Here is a 20,630-nt window from a genome sequence, read left to right on the forward strand (position 1 = left end):
TTTTTTGTGTTGTTTTAAAAGACAAACTATTTAATAAAAATTATTTTTTAAAAAAACTTGGATTTCACCACTGCATTTATTGATTTTACCTGTCCTTTTGGACTTCGTTTAGATTCTTTTTCAGATGTTTGTTTTTATACTTTTTAGCTTTTTATGTCATTTTATTTTTGTATTTTTTTTATGCTTTTAAATTCCTTGCATCCCACTCTCCTTATCTTTGACCATAATAAAGATGGATTTGGTTTTGCTTTGTCACAGGGGTGGCAATAAAAAGACATAACAAAACCCTGAGATCACAGGCAGTTTATTTTTTATTTATTTTATTGGTTCGATTTATATGCCACTCTTTTCCGGAGACTCAAGGCGGCTTACAATGCGTTAAGCAATAGCCTTCATACTTTTGTATATACCTGCTTAGTAGGGCTTTTGCCCCCCCCCCCCAAAGCGGTGTTCTTTATTATACAAAGTCAGCTTATTGTCCCCACAATCCGGGTCCTCATTTTACCTACCTTAGAAAGGATGGAAGGCTGAGTCAACCTTGAGCCTGGTGAGATTTGAACTTGAAGTAATTGCAGGCAGCTGGTGTTACTTAACAGTGCTTTAGTCTGCTGCGCCACCAAGGCTCAAGGCTCAGTTGGTAATCAGTGAAAGTTTTAAAGAGAGACTTGGGCTGCTGATTGGTTTGCATTGATCTGTAAAGCTGCAGGCTGAGCTGAAAGGCGGGGTTAAATATGTCATCAGTTTAGAGTCCTAAAGTTGCGACAAGAGAGCCAAGTCCAGCCCCACCCCTGAATTCTGTTGACCCTTATCTAGCGCCAATTTAGCTTTGACCCTTAGTTGACTAGATTCTTGTGTATAGGTAGCAATACAGTAATAAATTCTTCTCTGCTTCAAACTCAATGAATGCTCCTGGCTATTTGCACCTGAAAAATCTTCTTAAAACAAGCTGGTGTCTCCAGAAAAGTTGAAACTGGTGCTTGTCTGTCTATGGTCTGGAAAGGTTTCTCCTTGTGATTTGTCTACTGCTTCCCACTCACCGAGTAACTTCTGCTGCTATTAATCACTATAATTCCACTGCTGGATCTTGGCAATCTTTAGTGAATATGTCAAATGTAAAAGGGACTCAGCTTGCTCAACAAAGCAAGTATCTAATATAGTTGGACATCTGTGCTACCTGGCCAAACTCAAAACCCGGGTGGCTACCCTGGCTTAGATCCCAGAAGAATATGGGGACAGTGATCCTAATTTTATCTGTAAGTGTAGTGAGATCTTTCCTGACCTTGTGCTTGGGAGAGGGATATAAATCTTAAATAAATAAGCATCTGTCCAGCTACATCTGACTGCCAAACAAAACAGAAGCAATGCACAACATTCTTGGCAGAGTTCTCACTGATTTCTGATTAATCAGTAGGGGTGAATTAGGAGTTCAGAACAAAACAAAATAAGGGCAGGAGGAACCTGTTCGGGAGCCAGTTTAGAAGCCAGGAGGTGGTGAGTTCTAGTCCTACCTTAGGCATGAATACTGTTGGAGGACTTTGAGCCAATCATTAGGAGCTGTAAGTTTTAGTCCCACTTTAGGCATAAACTCCATCTGAGGGACTTTGGGGCATTTGCCAGAAGATAGTGAGTTCTAGTCCCACCTTAGACCTGAATGTTTGCTAGGGCAGGGGCAGTGGTGAAATGTTCCCAGTTCAGACTGGATCACCTGATCCGGTTGCGATGACGGCGGGTGGTTCGGAGAACTGGTAGCAAAAATCCCTGCATACGCCCCATGTCCAGCTGAGCCGCGCGATCATCAGAGGCTTTTTTTTAAAAAATTTTAAAAGCATTTTTTTCTTCAGCTGAAAAAATGCTTTTGAAAGTAAAAAAAAAAGAGCTTCTGATGATCGTGCGGCTCAGCTGGGATCGTCAGAGGCTTTTCAAAGCATTTTTTCTACAACCTCTTCAGCTGAAGAGCTTGTAGAAAAAAATGCTTGTAAAAGACTCTGATGGTCCCAGCTGACTTGCCTGATCGTCAGAGGCATTTTTTTCTTTTAAAAGCAAATCATCATTATCATCATCAGTGGGTGCAGCAAAATTTCACAAACTGACTACCTACAACACCCTTGGTTAGGATTCGAGCTGCTGAGCTATTAACCAGCCTCAAAGGCTATGAATCTCACTAAAGATTAAATAATAATAATAATAATAATAATAATAATAATAATAATAATAATAATAATAATGAGGAGGAGGAGGAGGAGGAGGAGGAGGAGGAGGAGGAGGAGGAGGAGGAGGAGGAGGAGGAGAAGCTCAAGATCTTGTGGGACTTTAGGATTCAGACTGACAGGCACTTGGTCCACAACACACCTGACATAACAATAGTTGAAAAGAAAAAAGTATGGTTCATTGACATTGCAATACCTGGTGATGCACGGATTGAAGATAAGCAGCAAGAAAAAATCACAAAGTACCGGGACTTGCAAATTGAAGTTGAGCGACTGTGGAATAAGAAATTGTGTGTTGTCCCGATTGTAATTGGAGCCCTTGGAGCAATACCCAAAGGGCTACCCTGCTATTTAGAAATCCTAAATTTGCCGGACTTGAACATTTTGACTCTACAAAAAACCACCTTGCTCAGAACAGCTTACATCCTCCGACGATACCTTAACAGTTCCTAAGTCCTTGGTTAGGACTTGAGCTGCTGAGCTATTAACCAGCCTCAAAGGCTGTGAATCTCACTAAAGATTAAATAATAATAATAATAATAATAATAATAATAATAATAATAATAATAATAATAATAATGCTTTTGAAAGAAAACAAAAGCCTCTGACTATAAGGCAACTCAGCTGGGATCGTCAGAGCCTTTTAAAAGCATTTTTTTTAACAACTTCTTCGGCTGAAGAGGTTGTAGAAAAAAGGCTTTTTTTTTAAAAAAAAGTTGGCCACGCCCACCCAGTCACATTACCCCACCACCAAGCCACACCCAGAGAACCGGTAGTAACAAATTTTACATTTCACCACTGGGCAGGGGTCTCCAACCATGGCGACTTTAAGACTTGTGGACTTCAACTCCCAGAGTTCCTCAGCCAGCAAAGCTTGTGCCACTCACTGTCTCTCAGCTCAACTCATCTCACAAGTTTGCTGTGGGTAAAAGAGGAGGAGGAAGGAGTACGGTGTACATTTGCCACCGTGAGCTATTTATAAAAAATAAAAAAGGCAGGATGTAAAATACATAAATAAAAACCCTATTTCTTTAAGAAAAGTTGAAGGTAAAGCTTGGAGATCTCTCACCAAAGATGAAAACGAGGAACGGAGCTACGGGAGGTAAATTCCGAACAAATGTCTAAATTTGTTTTCATCTCATGGCCAACCTCCTTCTGGCCCTGCTCTCTATGTATTTCTAAACTCTTTGAAGGTCAAGATTTCCCCTCCTGAGAAATCAACATCAATGTCTTCAATTATAGGATTGTCTATTACTGATGCTCTATAGTGTAAATGTAAAAGACATTGAGATCTTATAATGTCACAGTGGGAAACTTAGCTGAATCAGCTTGACCTTTTAAAAGTCTTCCAGCCTAAGGAAATATTAAGAAGAAGGAAAAAAAAAAAAAGACGACACTTTTCTATATTGCTTTTATAGATTTATTTTATTGCAAAGAGTTTAGCAAGAATGAGGTTCTATGTTTTCTTAAAAACTACCTGCACTAAATTTCTCTGCTGTTTAGGAATCAGAGCCATAAGTAAGCACTGCATTATATGTTATATTACGTTTTACATTAAATTATACATATGGTTTATCCAGTGGTGAAATCCACATTTTTTTACTACCGGTTCTGTGGGCGTGGCTTGGTGGGCATGGTAGGGGAAGGATACTGCAAAATCCCCATTCCCTCCCCACTCCTTGGAGAAAGATATTGCAAAATCTCCATTCCCATCCCACTCTGGGGCCAGCCAGAGGTGGCATTTGCTGATTCTCCAAACTGCTCAAAATTTCTGCTACCAATTCTCCGGAACCTGTCAGAACCTGCTGGATTTCACCCCTGGGTTTATCCCTCCCTTTACCTGTAAAAAGTCACAAATATTGTGGCAAATGGATGCTTAAACTGTATTAAATATCAGAATAAACAACAATTTATATCTTGAACTGTGCATATGCTGTTAAGTAGCACTTAGCTGCCAGCTGCCTGCAATTACTGCAAGTTCAAATCTCACCGGGCTCAAGGTTGACTCAGCCTTCCATCCTTCCGAGGTAGGTAAAATGAGGACCCGGATTGTGGGGGCAATAAGCTGACTTTGTATAAAAAAAGAACACCGCTTAAGGGGGCCGAAAGCCCTACTAAGCAGGTATATACAAAAGTATGAAGGCTATTGCTTAACGTATTGTAAGCTGCCCTGAGTCTCCGGAGAAGGGTGGCATATAAATCGAATAAATAAATAAATAAATAAATAAATAAATAAATAAATAAATAAATATAAACACACACAAATAGAAATCTCAGCAATTTCCCTAGGGTAGACATTTAATTCTCTTTATAATTGAAATTATAAAGAAAAATGCCAATAAGAGCAAGCAAAACCCAATAACTATGATCTACTACCAATACATTCCTTCTAGTATTTAGTCCTAATATCAGGAACTAAACAAAGAGAGAAAATGCTATTTCATGTAACCATCCCAAAATAAACTTAATGAGAATACTCAGTTTATGATTATTTTAAATAACTTTACAGAAGGAAAATAGAAAGTAAAACTCTTCCCCATCTATCTTTTTTGGATATATAAAGAACGAATTTTCAAGATAAAGATGAAATGATGCAAGATTCACGTAGGCTTTCTTTAAGGACCTTCCATGCTTTCATGTCAAGAATGGAGGCTGGAGAAAGAAAATTGAGTTGAGTGAATTAATTAAAATGGGGTCTCTTTTCCCCAGTCTGTTTTCATGATGGGCTAAGGATCCATTTCTTTGAGAAAGTCCATAATGTTCTCTCTCATTCAATGATTGAGTCTAGAGATTAGAATTATAGAATAACAGAGCTGGAAGACATCATCTAGTCCAACCCTCTGCTCAAGCACAAGAGTTTATGCCATTTCAGGTTTATGCCATTTAAGTGGAGGTTGTCCAACCTCCACTTAAAAATCTCCAGTAACGCACATATATGTATAGAGGAATGTGTGTTGTTAGTATGATTTATTGCAGAGGTCTTCAAACTTGGCAGCTTTAAGACTTGTGGACTTCAACTCCCAGAATTCTCCAGCCAACATAGCTGGCTGATTTATTGGGTTAGGGATTTTCTTTCTTTCACTGTGAGTTATTGATATCAGTGGTGGGTTACCCCTGGTTCGCACCGGTTCTATAGAACCGGTAGTAAAACCGGTGGGAAGCTCTGCCCACCAACCCCGACATCACCAAAATGCTTCTGTACATGCCCGCAGCCCCGTTGAGAACCGGTAGTAAAGATAAGTAGATCCCACACCTGATTGATATGTATTTACGTTGGGGGGGGACACTAAGGGAGACTCAGACAATCTCATTGTACACATGTTGTGCACTGACAACAAAGGTTGAATTCTCCCAAGAAGTAGGACAATGCCATTTAGTAGAGTATTTATTTTTGCTAAATAAAGGGTTCCCCCCCCCTTTTTTTTTTTGCTAATTTCTCCATTAGTGCAATGTAGTCCAAAACCTTTTTGTATCATTTGCTGCTGTAGGAAGTTTCAACAGTCCTTCCTGTAAATAAATTCTTTATATGCAGAACAGCTTTCCCCAACCTAATTCTCTCTAGAAGTGCTGGCCTTCAGCCAGCATAGTCTTTGACAGAAAACAGCAATACATGGAACAAATATGACACACAGATACAAATGAAATGTACATGATCCAGGGGCGGGTTCCAAATCCCATTGCTACCCATTTGCTCGTGGGTGGGTGCGTGCATGCTCGCACGGCACTTCTGCACATGCGCAGAAGCATTCGGATGGGTGGGTGGAGCTTTTTTCCACCGCTGCTACCGGTTCGTCCGAAGTGGGGTGAACCGGTAGCAACCCACCACTGATATGATCTGAAAATCTAACATGTGAATATTTATATACCGTATTTTTCAGAGTATAAGACGCACCTTTCCCCCCCCTAAAAAGGGGTGAAAATTTAGGTGCATCTTATACACCAAATGTAGCCCCTCCCACCCACTGGCCCCCACCTTTTGGCCTCTGCCTCCCAGCAATTTGCAGCAAGAAGAAACAACCCATTTCATCTTCAGCACAGCCTAATTAGCACAAGTTGATTGTCCATTGGATGCCTCCCAACTCTCAGCTGTTTTGTGCGGGCCTCTGCTGCTTGCTGCAAGGAGGTAAATTGCTAGGAGAAGATTTTTTTTTCTTGTGCTAATCAAGCTATGCTGAAAGCGAAAATGAAAGTAAAGCAGGCTATTTGTTTCTTTGCTGCTCATGGGACATGATGACGGGCGGGTGGGCGGAGCTTCCTGTAACCACCGCTACTATTTCACCCGAACCGGATATAACCAGCTGAATGTCACCACTGGACTAAAGGTGCTGATTATATTGTATGTTGACATACTTCCCATCTGAAATTCACAGACTATAATATATTACTAAATTGTAAGAGGCTTTTTCATAACCTGGGCACATTTTCCTCCAGGGCAGTGCAATCTGTGACTATAAGAACTTTATAGTTACAACAGAAAGACACTCCTACAAGTATTTGCCCAACTGACAGCAATTAATTGGTCCTTCTGGTTGGAGTGGTTGCACAGACTTCCTAATGCAGCTGAACATACACAGGATATCTACCAATCTTAGTTTAGGATGATCTTGGTATTTATTTAGAATATCATTCTTGTATATATCTAAAAGGGGACATGGTGGCTCAGTGCCTAAGACACTGAGCTTGTCGATCGAAAGGTCGGCAGTTCAGCAGTTCGAATCCCTAGTGCTGCTGTGTAATGGGGTGAGCTCCCGTTACTTGTCCCAGCTTCTGCCAACCTAGCAGTTCGAAAGCATGTAAAAAACGCAAGTAGAAAAATAGGGACCACCTTTGGTGGGAAGGTAACAGCGTTCCGTGCACCTTTGGCATTTAGTCATGCCGGCCACATGACCACGGAGACGTCTTCGGACAGTGCTGGCTCTTGGGCTTTGAAACGGAGATGAGCACCGCCCCCTAGAGTAGGGAATGACAAGCACATATGTGCGAAGGGAACCTTTACCTTTTATATATCTTAAGAAAGATCACTTGTGCTCTTTGGATAGAACAAAAGTAGAGATACTTCATATGTGATTCGATTTTGCTACTAAAATAGTTTGGGATCTTAATGATGACTTTGAAGGTGTCAGTCTTACTTTCTCGTACCAATTTCATCTCATCAGAACATTTTAGAAGTGCTTCAAATGATCATGACCTACTTTTCTTCTAAAAAGTGCTCAAATTAGTTCTCAAGATAGCAGCTAATAGTGATTAAGGTACTTAAACAATCAAGTACTCCATTTAAACAAAATGCTGTAAATGGGGGGAAAAAGAATACCCCTGCTTAAAATCTAGTTTGGCCCACAAACTGAATTATAGGAAGCTTGTCAGAATATAAATGTCTATTTCTATTGAACAAGGAACCTTTAAACCAGGGGTGGTGAATTTGTGGCCTTCTAGGAGTCGGATTATATATCCTATGACCTTTAGTAACCCTTCTTTTAATTATTTCAACTGCATTTTTGTGATGTGCAGGACATAAAAATCCAATGAGGAAGCCAGAGGCCATTAGAACACTTGTGGTGGTGAAATCATGATCTTAAGTTTTCTTAACTTTGTTTGCAACTTGCTAGTAAGTGGGAAAACCGAATTGCAGAGGTGTTTGTTTCTGTTAAGGCTTCCGTTTTTTCCATCTTCTGTTGTGTATGTTTTCCAAATCCCGTCTCATTTGTGAGCAAAATGATCTGTTTTTTTTAAAAAAAGAACTTTCTGAAAGTTATAGAGGGTATCTGTAGTGTATATTTTTTAATGTTTAGAATGATAGGATTGAAAAATATAATTGGAAACTCTAACCTGCCTGTACCATAATTCATCTTGCAGCATATATATAATCAATGTAGCAGCATGTATAAATCACAGTATATACTTTCTATTTTCAAAATAAAAGGTAAAGGTTTCCCCTCCAGTCACGTCTGACTCTAGGGCCAGTTTCTCATCTTGGCCGAGGGAGCCAGTGTTACCCAAAAACATTTTCCATGGTCATGTCACCAGCATAATTATAGGCCATGATGCATGGAATTATGTTACCTTCCCACCGAAGTGGTACCTATTTATCTACTTGCATTTGCACGCTTTCAAACTGCTAGGTAGGCAGGAGCTAGGGCAAGTAATGGGAGCTCATCCCGTCACACGGTGCTCGCGTCTCAAACCCCGGCTGCCAGCTCTTCAGCTGACAAACTCAGCATCTTTAATCGCTGAGCCATTGCACCCCATTTTCAAAATACTTTGCATTTATTATTTTAAAAGCACTTTCGAACTTGTGTGCTGTTTAGGAGTGCTTACTTGAAAAAGTAAGCTACCCCCTTTGAGTGTGGTTGATTTAGACTGAATTCTATTTTCATGTAAGATACAGATTAAGTCAGTTTGTACTTTTTTATTTTATTTTTTTAAAAATCAGAATGTCATAAACAAGTCATAAAAATTATGTTCAACTAGCACTTCTTTTACCATCCGGTTCTCAACAGAAACATTAGCCTGGGAATAACTCCTGTGTTGTAATTAATATTTTGCATCTGTTAAAACTGCTGAATGCATTATTACAAAGGGCACATTACATAATAGCTTGCAAGCTGTATTGAGGGGAGGAATTAATTTAGATCTGTATGAATGTAGAAATTCTTACTCATGGGATACTTTTTTTTTTTTTTGTTTCAGCAAATTAGCTAGGCTATTTCGTTGAACGATTATTATTTCTTACCCACTGCATGGGAGATCTGTTTTCTTTTATTTCTACTGCTTATGATTGTACCAGATAATTCTCACAACAGCAACTCATGGTTTCAGCACAATTTGTCCGGACAACTGCACTATGCTCTATATCAGACTGCCCTTGAAGACTGCTTGAAAACTGGAGTTGGTGCAAAACAGGGTAGCCTCTTTCTGATAGGTATAGCTAACAGGAGCAGAGAACACCTGTGTTGTGGATCCTGTATTGGCTCCGGATTTGGTAATAGATTAACAGAGTTGGAAGGGATCTTGTAGGTCATCTAATCCAACTCCCCGCCCAAGCAGGAGACCCTACATCATTTCTGACAAATGGCAGTCCAATCTCTTCTTGAAAGCTTCCAGTGATGAAGCTCCCACAACTTCTGAAGGCAATTTCTGTTCCATTGGTTGATTGCTCTCACTGCCAGAAAATTTCTCCTTATTTCTAGGTTGAATCCCTCCTTGATCAATTTCCATCCATTATTCCTTGTCTGGCCTTCCGGTGCTTTGGAAAATAGCTTGATCCCCTCCTCTCTGTGGCAGCCCCTCAAATATTGGAACACTGCTATCATGTCTCCCCTGGTCCTTCTCTTCCCTAGACTAGTCATGCCCAGTTCCTGCAACCGTTCATCGTATGTTTTAGCCTCCAGTCCCCTCATCATCCTGGTTGCTCTCCTCTGCACTTTGTCTAGAATCTCAACATCTTTTTTATAGTGTGGTGACCAAAACTGGATGCAGTACTCTAGGTGGGGTCTTACTAGGGCTTTATAGAGTGGTATTGGTCCTTCACTTGATCTTGATTGTATCCCTCTGTTAATGCAGTTTAGGATTGCATTGGCTTTTTTGGCTGCCGCCGCACACTGCTGCCTCATATTTTTAACTGGTTGTCCACTAAGACTCCAAGATCCTTCTCACAGTCATTGCTATTAAGCCTGGTTTCACCCAGTCTATATGTGTGGTTTTGGTTTTTCTTGCCTAAGTATAAGACTTAGCTTTTCCCTACATTGAATATTACTTTGTTAGATAGGGCCCAGTGTTCAAGTTTGTCAAGATCCATTTGCTTCTGGTTCAGTTCAAAGGTCTGGTATTCACCTATATAGCCCTATATGATTTGACATCAGAGGACCAGCATGACTTGTCAATTGTCCTGTTGGCATATGCAGCAAAAGAAACTCCTCGGACATTGTTTTTCTAAGAGTATAGCTTTACTGATCATTCCACATAGGTACAGAAGAAGCGAAGCTAGTTGTAAGGATCGCCTCTCCTTCCAACTTAAGAAAGTACGAACTCTTGAAACGTGGTTGTTCAAAAGGATTCTTTTATTAAGCAGAAGTGAAAGCCATCCAGCTAAAGCACGATCTGAATACCCTTAGGTAAAACAAGTGGGATTAAAGCAGTAGAGACCCCTCCCTTTAAGTCAGAATGAAGATTTTAGCCAATACACAAGTGTGAAGTTGTTTTCTTTACTATTTCCTCTGAGAACCCGAACAAACATGCATTCCCACCATTATACTTTAAAGTGAGGCAACGCACATGGCTATCATATAAATTCCTCCAGGTAAAGGGAATCTCAGGCCTCTTTGGCGCCAGGATATAGGTTGTAAAATATCTGTTGACACAGGCCATGCTAGTAAATCGAATCCAAGTCTCCCCCTTCCTCCAACTGAATGGCAGTATCACTTTTAGGGATCTGACACTAGTTCTGAGGTTTAGGCACGAAAAACAGTTTAGGTAAAAAGCAATAGCACTTAGATTTATATACCTCTTTACAGTGCTTTACATCCCTCTCTAAGTGGTTTACAGAGTCAGCATATTGCCTCCAACAATCTGGGTCCTCATTTTACCCACCTCAGAAGGATGGAAGGCTGAGTCAACCTTGTGTCAGGCCTGGAAGGCATCTTTTGCATTGGGCCTTCAGGCCTGCCACATTTCCTACTGTGGGAAACTGGGAGGGGAGATTGCAGCGGTGAAATGCACTTACTTTCACTACCGGTTCGGAAATGGGAGTGTGCAGGCCTCTTCTGTGCCTGCACAGTGCCTTCTGATTGCCAATCTTGCCAATTCTAGATTGGGAAGACCTAGACTCTATTAGTTTGATTTAAAGGTTTTGTTCTGGTTCCCTTTTTTCTTTCTGCTTCTTCTTTTTGAAATTTATCCAGCTATGCTTGAAGAAAGAGTTTATTCATTATTTGCATAATTGCCATGTAAACAACTTGAATCTTAGCACCTGGCATCATGGAGGAAGGGGAAAAAAATAGATAAATAAAATTGTCAGTGAGCAAACTTGTACAGCCTTACGGTTCTTGCAATTTGAGTGACTGATTATTGTTGGAAAATGGAGGTTGAATATAAAAGTGTTGAACTAAATGAGATCTGTCTGGAAACCTTGTACATTCAGAATAATAATGCATAACAATAAAGCATCAAAAAACATATTTTTGAGCAATAAAAGTGATACAGACTGTAAACCAGCCATTTGGACAACACATTTTCCCTAAATTTATCTTTATATTTTCCCTGAAGCTATTTGAGATTTCCCCTTTTCTCCTTCTTATTTCTTTGGCTGACTCAGTAAGTTGATTTTCCTTATTTATTTATTTATTTATTAGTTTAGTATGACATTTGTTTACAGTTTGTGTTGTCAGCATAAAAGATTGCCCATTAGTGGCTTCAAGTAGTTTAATGTTTGAAGATAAATGACCAGTCATCATTCAGGGTAATTGTTAAGGACAAAGAACAGTGTAGAAATCTCCTATTTAGTTCTATAAGCAACAGTTATATTTTCCAATGAAGAAAGCTTTCATAAATCAAAACTGGTATATAGATCTAAAACATCTAAACATTTGACTGGCACACTAAATAATCTCCAAAATGTGATGCAGGTTTTGCCGACCATGATTCTACCATTTTCTACTCATTATCTATACTTTCTTTTTGGTAAAATGTGTTTACAAAAGTTTTTTAAAATTGACCATGACTATGGATTCTATATCTTCTTTGCTAATGCATGGTTCTTTTTTCACTAGAAAAAAAGATTTCTAGGAAACATTTGACCAGAACTATGCAGAACATTGGATGAAAAAACCAGAACCATTTGCCTCACCAAACAATTAATCCAGAAACAGAACTCTGTTTCCATTTTCTTCTGTCTTCCCATATCTTCAAGAAAATATATAACCATTCTTGCCCAGTTCATCACGGAGAATGCTTATTTTTTTTGTTCCAGTGAATCTCTGTATTAATATTAATTCTGCGAAAGGTAATAATTTGAACCTATAGCTCTTAAAGAATGTAACTGATCAGGATATACCGTGTTTTCCCCAAAATAAGACCGGGTCTTATATTAATTTTTGCTACAAAAGATGCATTATGGCTTATTTTCCGGTTAGGTCTTATTTTGGAGGAAATACAGTACTAAATGCCTCCGTCTGGTTGACAATCTTAACTGGGGCTTATTTTGGGGGTAGGTCTTATATTAGGAGCATCCTGAAAAACCATGCTAGGGCTTATTTTCCAGTTGGGTCTTATTTTTGGGAAAACAGGATAGTCATGCTGGTCTAAATTAGCAAACAATTTTGGATTAGTCTCAGATCATTTTGATTCATTGATTGATTGGTTATGTGCCACCAAGTCATTTTGACTCCTAGCAGCCACATAGATACATTTTCTCCACAAAAAAAATGTGACTTTATTATTGATGGTTTTCAAATATTTCTTGTAATCTTCTTTTCTTGCTGAAATTGGTTATTGCATGGTCAAGATATTTACCTGACAACATGATATGTGATTTTGTGAAGGAATAGACCATCACAGAGAAAATCTATGTGTTGCTAGGAGTCAGAAACAACTTGATGACATTTAACCAATCAATCAATCAATCAATCAATCAGCCAACCAATCATTGATTTTCCAAATGATACCTTGTCATCTTAGCTTGCTTTCTATGTAAGGTGTATGGCATTTTGCATCCAAAATTCAAAACAGTTTGCTTTTGTTTATCTATTTTTCTCATCAACAGATCAACCACTCGGCATTTTGTTTGGCTCAGAAATCAAACTGCTTCATATGATATTTGGCTGGTTTTTAGACAAAACTCGCTTTCCTTGTCCAAGATTCATTTATCTGTCATATCAGACAGGTTTTCTTCTGCATACAGTGCTCCCAGGCGATGAAATCAACTCCATTGTAAATGTACTTTTCTATTCCTCTACCTAAGTGCATCTGTTTTTGCAATTTAATGTATTTAATCCATCTCTTATTCATTAATTGGTTTTAATATGAATGTTACTATTTTCCTAGGCTTTCATTCTGTACTTTAACTTCTGCTGGCTGCCTTGATCACTTGCTTGGGTGGCAAAATAGGTCGTAATTCAAATAAATGAATGCATTTATTTAATTGTGCAATTGTATCATGATAAGAATTCCCTATAGCGATACACACACAAATACACAAACACACACGCACACACACTTTTTAAAACTTAATACGGCATCTTAGGAACAGATTTTATGAATATGCTTGTGATAAGGTAACAAATAAAAAAAGGAAGAAGAAGGTTTTTCATATGAGCAGAATTCTTTTCACACGCTACAAATGTCTTTTTCTTTGTTTTCAGATTTTGTTAATTTCAAAATCCTAGATTATCATGACAGTATATCCCAGCTGCTTATTACAAAACAAGATGCTTTCCTGCAACAATTTAGAAACTAAAATTAAAAACCCAAAGGGCTGCCAATCACAGTTGTACTCTGGCAGAGCCTGAAATAGATTGAATGGAAGCAAACACCAAAGAGCGATTTGAACTTTGAAAAGAGGGCAATGGACCAGGAGTGGGTTCTACTTACCTCTACTACCGCTTCGCAAGGGGATCGCGCGCTCGCTCGCTTCACTCTCTCTTGCGCACCTTGCTTTTACACATGTGCAGATTACCGATGACAACATCTGGGGTGGTGGGCGGGGCGTCCCACCGGTTTTATTACCGGTTCTTGCAAACCGGTCTGAACCGGGGACAACCCACCACTGCATTGGACTCTTTAAAATGGCAGACTGTGTCCTTCCATCAGATTTTATAATAAAGAAGAAATTTGTGCATCTTACTGGTACTAAAACAACACTTCATCCAGTCCTGGGAAGGAGATGGCATAAGAAAAAAAAAAAAAAAAGAACTCAACTAGTGATTGTGTAGAAGAGAGCTTTTGTGGCCCATGATTTTGATGCAGTCTTGGCTCTGATGCTTGTTTTGCTTGTTTCACTTGTTTTCCTACTGTTTTCTCTTTTGGCTTCAATTCAGGCTTCTAAAAGAACTTACCTTATCTTTGAACTCTCAGATTTTCCTTTGAACATTGATTCTAGAGGTCAAAGGGCCTTTATAGCCTGTGGAGGACACTCAAGGCTTCTCTTAGACCACCGAGTGCGCAAGCCAGAATGCATGTGCAGGTGTGCACACATGTGTGCGTGCTCCAAAGCCCCAGAAGCTCGAAGACCAACTGGCCAGCGTGCGCATGCACACCTGGTCTTCTGGTTTTGGTGCCAGCTGACCTTCACACACAGCAGAACCCTGGAAATTCAAAGACCAGCTGGCTGGTGCACATGCATGCACCAGCCACCTGGTTTTCTGGTTTCTAGCACACGCATGTGTGCCATCCAGCTGGTCTTCATATGTAGCGGAGCCACGAAAATCCAAATACCAGCTGGCCAGTGTGCATGTGCATGCCGGCCACTTGGTCTTCAGGTTTCCAGTGCACACATGTGTGCCAGCCAGCTGATCTTCGTATGTTCTGGAGCGCCAGAAACCCGAAGACCAGGTGGCCAGCGCACACATGCGACCGGCCAGCTGGTCTTCAGGTTTCCAGGGCTGTGGCATGCACGAAGATCAGCTGACCAGGGTGCATGCACGTGCTGGAAACCAAAAGAGCAGCTGGCAATGGCGCGTGTGCCCACAGAGAGGGCTCTGCATGCCACCTCTGGCAGGTGTGCCATAGATTCGCCATCATAGTCTTAGGCCAAGGTGTCAAACTCACGTCATCATGGTGGCATCATATGACATATCAGGACTTTTTTCCTCTTTGCTAAAATGGGCGTGGCCAGTGTGTGACACATCCAGCCCACGGGCCAGGAGTTTGTCAGCCTTGTCATAGACTATAGCTCAACCAACAATTACCATCTAATCAGAATCCATGTGGGCAGTGGGTTAGTGTGAATGGGATGGACTCAACTATGATTTCAGTGCCGCCATCTTTAATCCAGTTAACTGTGGAGTTGTGGAATAATTGTCCTCCATTCCTACCTCTCCTTGGCCTCTCCTCCTCTCTTGGAGTCAGAGAAGGTAGAACCTCTCCTCATGAGGGTTTCATGTGGAGTATTCTGTTCTAGCTCGAGCTCTTTGAAACATCGGTACCTTTTCTGATTGCTTTTCTCCCTTATACAGAATGCTGAGAAAATGCTTCCTGTTCTGAACATATCCAATGCTGATTGAAGTTGTCACAGATGGAGACTTTGACTCTTCCACTCTTTTGCACAAGCCAGAGTGTCATCAGTTTGCTACAGTGGAGGAGACTAATACGGTTGGTCAGATCCAAACAATTCCGAGTTGATAGATTCTCCTGCTCCTCCACAATAGAACGCGAATCAGATTAGTCTTTGCTTCCTGGCGTGTTTAATCAAAATCTTAGAAAGCAGCATTTCCAATTACACTGTACCTCTCTGGGGAAATAGAAACACAGAGAAGCTCCCCAAGCAAATTTTCTATTCAGCCCAGCGATGCAGATGTTTTTTTTTAAAGTTGTGGCACTGGATAGTGGACATCCGTTTTTCTATTTTTAAAATCACCCCATTTGTTCGTAGATATTTTTCCATACCTATGGGTGGATTCTTTGGACTTCTGAGATCCTGCCCAAGATCTGTTGTTGCACAGTCGGCCAGATGGTTAGGCTGGATTTCCATTTTTCTCCACTTGATTGAGTCCTTCCAAGGCACTAAGATAGGCAGATGTTGTTCTTTTTAATAATGTCTCAGGTATCATCACAGGATGTAAGCTGTTCCAAGTCAAGCTGCCTTTTTGTAATTGACTAATGGGAATTTTGTCAATGCTGCTGGTGTTCAAATGGTGCTCCGGATGTTTTTGGATTTGCATCCAAGTCACCTGTCATTGTTGGTCCTATTTTTCGTTTCTTTTGCCACAGTCTTCTTCTATATGCAGGTTTTTGTCGTTTGTCTTTCAATTTTTCTCTTTCTCTGCTATTCTGCTATGTCCAGGTACAGCCACCTCCATTATGCAGACTTTTTTGTGTGTTTATGGTTGGTCACACAGTCAGCCACTTGTTTAGATTGGATTTGTTTAGATTAGATCCTTCCCAAGGACCTAGAATAGGCAGATTTTGTTATTATTTATTATTATTATTATTATGATGATGATGATGATGATGATGATGATGATGATGAAATTCTGTAGGCATTCTGTAGAACTCATTGTGACGTACGGATTTCAGTTTCGATGTTTAAATCTTGATGTTCTGTGGTTGTGTTGTATTGTACAGGTAGTCCTCGACTTATGACCACAATGGAGCCCAAAATTTCTGTTGTTAAGTGAGACATTTGTCAAGTGAGTTTTGCCTCATTTTACAACCTTTCTTGCCTCAGTGGTTAAGTGAATCACTGCAGCTGATACGATCGTAAATATGAACCAATTGCCAAGGGTCTAAATTTTGATTGTATGACCATAAATAAATAAATAACTTTATTGTCATTGTATGTGTATAAACAGTATACCCATACAACGAAATTCACTTAACACCCAAAGACCAGGTCCAACACCCATAACAATCCCCAAACACACTCCCACCCATCACAATTCCCCACCCCTAAACCACCCAAACATCCACACAACAGACCAAGTAATGCTGTCCAACAGCTCACTGATGGTGGCCCTTTAGCCCTTTACCATGGGGATGCTGCCAAGGTCATAACTGTGAAAAATGGTCATAAATCACATTTTTCAGTGCCATTGTAACTTTGAATGATCATTAAATGAACTATTGTAAATCAAGAACTTCTCTTTTTCTAATATAGATTCTAATATTTTAATATATTCTATTCTATTCTATTCTATTCTATTCTATTCTATTCTATTCTATTCTATTCTATTCTATTCTATTCTATTCTATTTTGTGCTGTGATGTGCTGTGCTATTCTTCCAGCTCTTTCAGATATTTCTGCTGTCTCTTTTTAAAGTCTATGGTATCTAATCTAAATCTTTCTCTCTCCTTCTTAGACAGTTTGCATTTGAGAGACTCTGAGCACCCCTAACTTTCTTTCAACTTTTTCTCACCTATTAAAGTTGTTGGTCCCTGAAGTTTTGTGAATGTTGCATTTCTTTATTACATGCTGGCATGTTCTTGCCTTTCACTGGCCTTATTTTTAACTACTATAGGTTTATGTTGGCATTTGTTGTTTGAGAAAATTAACATGCGTGCATGCTTGTGCCTGGATGAGCGTTGTCCTTACTTTATAGTGTGTCCTTGACAATGTTTGCAAGGATTAGCAACAACAACATAAAGAGGGGGTGGGGTGGAAGGCTGAAAAGCTATTATATGCAGAAGGGAAGATTTATTACTTTGGAAGTAGTACAATTATTGCAGTGGGGAGGAATTAAATGGGTGCGTTGAGTAGAAATAGTTCTTCAGGGAATCCCAAATTTAGCCTATCTCTATTTAATTTTTGGATGGTAATTGATTTCCTGAGATAGTTTCCTTTTATGTAATTTAAATATAGAATACTTGAAATCCAGCAATAGATCTGTGATTGGTTCTTTTGTGCTAAATGTGAAAGGCAGATTCTGTTGTTTAGAGCGTTCCTCCCTCTGTCTCCCTGGTGTGTCATTGCTTTGAAATAAAATTAGCTGTTTAATCAACTGCCTATAGAACAGTGTGCCTGTGTGTATGTATGTATAGCTAGGTAGCTATAGAATGCAAGCTGTTTGGTCAGTTGAATGAGAGTAGGGTTTAGTTGGCTGGGCATCTAGTTTTTATGCTTCTAGAAAACAAAACCAGCGACTGTAAATGTCCCACCAGTGACTCAGAGATGGTATTCAGCCGGTTCATACCGGTTTTCATGACCCGTTGGTAGAAATTTCGCCAAGGTTGCCAAACTGTTAGCAACAGCCAGCTGGCCATGCCCCTGAAACGGTCCCCTGGTCGCTGCTCGCTCACCCTGTCCGCCATTTTTGTCACCGCGCACATTCTTCGCGCACGTGCATCCCATTGCCTTGCAAGTCCAATGGGATACGCATGCACAAAGACCATGGCGGAGACAGCAGCAGCTTTTTCCACGACTTCCGGTACTTTTCGGCAGCCTGCAGCCAGCCGCCACAGCTGCAAAGCAGCTCTCAAAGAGGCTTCTTTGCCAACCACTTTTCATCAGTGGCGGCTGGCTGGGGGCTGCTGAAAACTTCGGTCAGCTTGCCTTCCAGACTCTGGACCAGCCACCGTGGAAGGTAAGCAGCCCGAACAAAGAGGTGGTGGTGTGGGAGGAAGGAGGGCTAGGGCCAGGGTTGCTAAAGGAGGGGAAACGGGAGTGACTGGTGAAGGGAGGGTGGGGGTAGATAGGTGGAAATTCCAAAAAATTTCCTACCTTTTTCTGTGGGCGTGGCTAGGTAGGGGGGTGTCATGTGACTGAGTGGATATGGGTGACATCAAGTTGACCACGCCCACTCAGTCACATGCCCTCCCCATGTTGCCACGCCCATCGAACCGGTAGCAAACATTTTTGAAACCCACCACTGCAGTGACTTTGGCTGTGCTATGGAACACTGGTTCTTCAATGTACTTATTTCATTTTTCAGTGAGGGAACCCCATTCTCATGCCCCTCCCAGTGCTAATCTCTGCTTCTGTAGCCTTTGGGGCATTGAGTTTCCAAATCCATAATCTTATTTACTGGCCTTGCTTGTCCACTAAAAGCTGATAAAATTCATATTATTTTTTTTTTTGTTCCCTGGCAAAATAGCCCATTTTCTTTGAGTGGTAATAAGAACCATGAAGAATTCAGTTTACACTATCCTGGGGCACTAAAGCCCAGGAGGCATAGTATTGCCCTTATCCAAAGATTAACAGCGTAACTGCAATATACGTACGTTATTGCCTTATGTTGACTGTAATAGTATAAATGAGATATTCCGTTTCAAATATAGAAATAGAGAGAACTTCCCATTGCAATAATCCCCCTGCATTCTGTTCAAGCTATAAAGAATTCAAGTTAGTTTAAATGCATGTCTGCTCCTGATTGAAGATTTATGAAACCCATCACCGTTTTATGAAACTAAGCAAAGGGCGGTTTATTTTCTCTGTGTATAATGCTGCTTGAAGTTGAATTACAACTGTGACATTGTAGTAAAGTGTACCATGATGGGGGGGAAAAAACCCACATCTGGAATTTAACCTTTGCAAAGGTTTTGTGGGATAGTGTGTCCTTTTTTCTCCTAAACAACCATATCAGGCAGGGTTAGTTCTACTTACCTTTACTACCGATTTGCAACGTGGCCACACGCTCTCTCTCGATCGCTTCACTCTCTCTCTCGTGCACACATCCTGATGACGTCAGGGTCAGTGGGTGGAGTCTCCCACCAGTTTTACTACCGGTTCCTGCGAACCGGTCCGAACCAGGGGCAACCCACTACTGATATCAGGAGAAAGAAGAGGAGGAGGTGGTGGTGGAGGGGAAGAGGAGGAGGGGAATTGTCAAGTCATACAGACCAAAGATTTGCCCTAATTTCTTCTTTTTGTCTTCTATATATCTTCTTCCCCCCCCAACCCTTTCCTCTGAAGTAAAAATTCATACCATTTTTTCCCTGCCTTTTTTGTTCATTTTAATATCCCTCCCCCATGTACAAGAATTTCAGTTTCTGCAACAAAGTTTGTTTAGTGACTTTAGTTAATTAGAACTTTTGGTCTGTGACCGCAAATAAAAACTTATTATTATTAGTTAATTAGAACCCATTTTGCTCTCACACACACAAAAAAACAATAATCTCAGCGGCTAAAACACTGAGCTTGTCGATCAGAAAGGTCGGCAGTTTGGCGGTTCAAATCCCTAGTGCCGCGTAACGGGGTGAGCTCCCGTTCCTTGTCCCAGCTTCTGCCAACCTAGCAGTTCGAAAGCATGTAAAAAATGCAAATAGAAAAATAGGGACCACCTTTGGTGGGAAGGTAACAGTGTTCCATGCGCCTTTGGCGTTTAGTCATGCCGGCCACATGACCACGGAGACATCTTTGACAGTGCTGGCTCTTCGGCTTTGAAACGGAGATGAGCACCACCCCCTAGAGTCGGGAACGACTAGCACATATGTGCGAGGGGAACCTTAACCTTTTTATACCACATAAACCTGGATTAATAAATGAATGCCAAACTTTTTCAGTAGAAATTCTCCAGCACGAGAAGACATTACATGTGTCTTTTGTGTGAGTAAAACCAGCTCAGCCCCCATAAATCTTGAGTAAGCAGTGCGTTGAATTCCCTTGAAATTGTATCTTCACTTCCTTGAACTGGAAAATTGCCAAGGGGGCTTTTTCCCAGGCCGCAGGAGGGAAACAATATTGTGAGTAAATTGTTTTCAGTGCTGTTATGCTGATCCTGTGCCTAGACATGAGTCATCCCTGGTGGAAATGTTGTTGTTTGTATTTTAAAGATCAAC

The 20,630-nt window shown here is 40.5% G+C and overlaps 1 protein-coding gene across 5 annotated transcripts in view; it reads left to right on the top strand.

Annotated features, from left to right (window-relative positions):
• Positions 1-20,630, top strand: part of GRID1 (glutamate ionotropic receptor delta type subunit 1) — a 785,853-nt gene that overhangs the window by 470,021 nt on the left and 295,202 nt on the right. The gene's annotated exons all lie outside the window — the stretch shown is intronic.

Source organism: Pantherophis guttatus, chromosome 6 (genome assembly GCF_059756535.1).
Source record: "Pantherophis guttatus breed Tessera chromosome 6, ASM5975653v1, whole genome shotgun sequence".
In the NCBI taxonomy this organism is placed as follows: domain Eukaryota; kingdom Metazoa; phylum Chordata; class Lepidosauria; order Squamata; family Colubridae; genus Pantherophis; species Pantherophis guttatus.